General features: G+C 36.9%; 1 long non-coding RNA gene across 2 annotated transcripts; it reads right to left on the bottom strand.

Annotated features, from left to right (window-relative positions):
• Positions 1-321: 321 nt before the first annotated feature.
• LOC116993830 lies at positions 322-3,443 on the bottom strand. Of its 2 annotated transcripts, XR_006162944.1 has the most exons (4): positions 3,403-3,443; positions 2,658-2,789; positions 1,618-1,773; positions 323-662 (listed from the first exon to the last, which is right to left on the bottom strand). It is a non-coding gene; the product is annotated as an uncharacterized LOC116993830 (long non-coding RNA). The 2 variants fall into 2 exon arrangements; XR_006162943.1 differs by lacking the exon at positions 3,403-3,443 and having other exon boundaries at positions 322-662; positions 2,658-3,066.
• Between the last annotated feature and the right edge of the window lie 214 nt (positions 3,444-3,657).

Here is a 3,657-nt window from a genome sequence, read left to right as displayed (position 1 = left end):
ATTCACATTAAAATGTGAGTTCATACAATGACGTTATTCCAGTATCCCGGCACCCGGCACCCGTTTATTCAGCCTGCCCAAGGCTCACTTGTATATCCAAACATGTGTTTGCACCTTATGTAGGAATTGCTGGAATGTGTGGAGTCAATGAAAGCAGCACAGGTCAACTTGCCTGTTTGCCAGCTGTCCATTTAAACTTGCTAGGTACTCACTAGATACAGATAAGTCTGCCTAATTTATATAGTTTTTCCTCTTTGTAGTTCAATGATGGACAAAAGACAACTATGTGCAATTTTTTATTTTTTTTTTAAAACAAAGATAAAATTACAAAAAAGGTAAAATCAGCTCAGGAAAGGCAAATTAATAGTTCAGTTTAGACATTTAACATAATAACTCACATCCATTTTTAAATACTATTACATAAAGCATGGTGAAGAAAGGAATTTCTGCCTCATAATTAGAAAACTCACAACTTACCAAAAACAGAACAAAGCCATTTGAAAATAAATACAGTCCATGCCAAATAGTACAAAATGAAATCAGCAGTCTCTCTCCATACGAAAACTTCTCCTTTTAGGTATTCTCAGACTCTAGTATTAGATTCTGCAACTGATGAGAGGCTATCTTTTGTTCAACGGTTCCTGAGCTGTTCTGATTTTCCTCTGTACAAAGGCAAAAAAAAAGTGTTGTTTTATTTTTTCAATTTACTGTTTTAGAAATGTAATTTTGAATTACTAGTTCTGATTCTAAAATATTTAGTATTATGAGGAACTGAAAGCGATCTCCACAGAGCTGAAAAATATTATACAAACTTAACAAACTTATACTGACTTAACAAACACTCTCAAAAAAAAATTACATTATTAATTAATTAGTGTTTATCCTTTGGCGTCTGTCTTTTCACCACTGCTGTCTTTGGCTTTATCCTCCTCCTTAACATCTGAAAAATCACAAGATTTTAAATACACCGAAAGATGCAAAAAAGTCTCAAAATACTTAAGAAGTAAAGAGCATGACCAAGTTGGTTTTTTTGTATGTATTTCTAGCCAGAGAAAACTGGCTTTTAAAAGAAGTCACTAGTTACATATTAAAGTACAGTGTTAAATGCATTCATCCAAAGGAGAGTTGGGGCACAATGCCAAGTGATTCAGAATGCCTGAAGGCAAGGTTTCTCTTGACTGGCCATAATGATGGCATGCAGTAATGAGACCTGGAGTTCCCCTGAGCTCAAGTTCTTAGAAAAATCAAGAGTCCTTGGAATTACACTGTCCCCAGAACCTTGTCTGGGTTCTGTTTCAGAGAAAACTAGTTGGCTCACCCCACAAATGCAAACAGCAACAAATGTTTTGCCCAACATATATTTTTTTCATCTCTATTTTCATCCACAGCTTTAAGACTTCAAGCTTGTGGGGAAGAAACAATAACTCTTGCCTGAAAATACCATACTAGTCTGAATAGCTGTATCTTGAAACTGGTAAGTTTAAAATAGATGATTTAAAAAATATGGAAAAGAATATATCATCTCAACAGCTAATTAACTTAACAAATAAAATATATGTCTCCTGGACTGACATTTGCAGTTCTAAAATATAGGATGAAATCACACCGCAGTCCTACCTGCTTTTTTATCTTCAGTCTCTTTTTTGTCTTCTTCTATTCTGGCTTTCTTTGCTCCTTTCTTATGATCTGCAACATTTTGTCATCCACCTTCCCCTTCATCTTCAGAATCTGAAAATTCTTCATCACAGGCTATGCGCTTATCAGATGCTCGAACTAGGATTCAGATTTATGATATTAATTAGCCAAAAAGTCCAACAAAAACAGGCCTACTAAAAACTATCAACTTAAGAATGAGTAGTAATATATTATAATAATTTAATACTGATTAACTAAATTACAGTTAAAACCACTTATTTTTCAAGATACTCTGGGACTCACACAATAACTTCCAAAAAATAGCTTTGCAGAAACACAGTGGGAGAGTGGGACTATTTTAACCATGTATCAAATAAAACTTCAAATACTGAAAACTAAATCCCAGGAGAAAAAATAATGGTTTAAACAGTTCAGAAAATGGGCAGTGCACTAATAAGAGGTTATAGAATTATTCTAATCACCATAAAAAAAGACTAAAGGTAGCAGGAAAATCTTGGCCATAGCTCAAGAACAACTCAAAGTTCATAGAAGGGTTATGGTAATAAAGTTGAGGGTCATGTCACAAATATGGAAAATCTCTGTCTCACAACAAAGCAAATAAAAGGCTTTTTTTCCCCTTTAAACACTGTGTCTCATGTTACCTCAAAGGGAAACATAGCTTCTGTCTTTTGTTAGTCACAAAAAAGTAAAGTACTGTTTCTTTAGTTAAAATTCTTCAAGTCTTCTGAAGTATCTACTATTAATTTGAAACAGCCAGGCTGTTCCATAAGATGCAAAAACACAGGGCTCCTCCAGCACTTCATTAGACCATTTAAGAAGTTCAAATGTGCACATTAATGCCACCTTAAAAACATCAAAAGTGTCAGACCAGAGGCAAAATCTTTTATACAGGAAACAAAAGTGCCAGTCTTCCAATACTGCACACTACTACAACCTAGGTTCTCAGCAATTAAATCCAAAACAACTATGAACATGTTCTATCATGAAAAGCTATTTCTCACTAGAAATGTGTTTGTCTGGATCTTCTCCATCCTCATCTCCACTGTCTTCATGAACAGCATCTTCAGGAATGGCTTGCATCTGTACGCTAGGTGCGTGAGGTAACACGTGCAAGTTCTCAAATAAGCGTTGCCCTGCAAGTAACAGACAAGAATAGTTATTACTACACAGAAGTAGCATTTCCTTGGATTTCTATGAAGTTCTGAACTCTGCATTCAAAGTTAACCTGGCTTTGCTTTACAGTCAGTTTCATTTTTCAATTAAAAAAATCAGCATGCCAAGTTCAGGAAGTTTTCCATCCCAATGAGATCCTTAGTATCCACAGTGTACTCTTGAACATAATTTTCTTTGTGCTTTACAAATACAGTAATTTCACGATTATAAGCCGCACTGAGTATAAGCCACACTTCCGGGTGCCAGCAACTTTTCATTCTTTGTCCATATATAAGCCGCACCTGATTATAAGATTATTATTACATTACAATACAGAGTGTGATAAAAGGTATCTGTTCTATCACCACCTGTTGAGGGTGGGGGCAGTGATCCTTATCTCCACGGCAGATATTCTGCTAATGGGCCATCCATTGAAACCAGGCAGGGCATTGTTCTTTATCTTTTCACAACCCATCCTTCCTCCAGCGAGTCATTTTCTGCTAATGGCCATTGAGTCCCACTGTGGGACTGATAAAATTACTTCATCCCATTGGAAGTTGCTCCAGCCAGGGGGAAGAGCCCAACATTTCTTACCAAGATAAAAACAGAGGTTTTGGGACACTAAGGGAGTCCCTTTCTCCACTGGACTCCAGAGGAAAACCGGATTTCTCCACATCACCACTGGACCTCCGGAGGGAAACTGAACCTTCTGCAGGAGCACTGCTTCAACTGAATCACATCTGTCACTGCAGGGAGGACTGCAGCCACCATTTAATGGGACTGCTACCAACACCCTGCCTGACAGGGTGTCAGGTTGTACCCTGACTTTGTCAGGGTTTGGGGTTTGTT

The sequence above is a fragment of the Catharus ustulatus genome, chromosome 3 (genome assembly GCF_009819885.2).
Source record: "Catharus ustulatus isolate bCatUst1 chromosome 3, bCatUst1.pri.v2, whole genome shotgun sequence".
Lineage (NCBI taxonomy): Eukaryota > Metazoa > Chordata > Aves > Passeriformes > Turdidae > Catharus > Catharus ustulatus.
The sequence above is the reverse complement of the archived record's forward strand: the minus strand, read 5'-3'. Positions and strand labels throughout refer to the sequence as shown.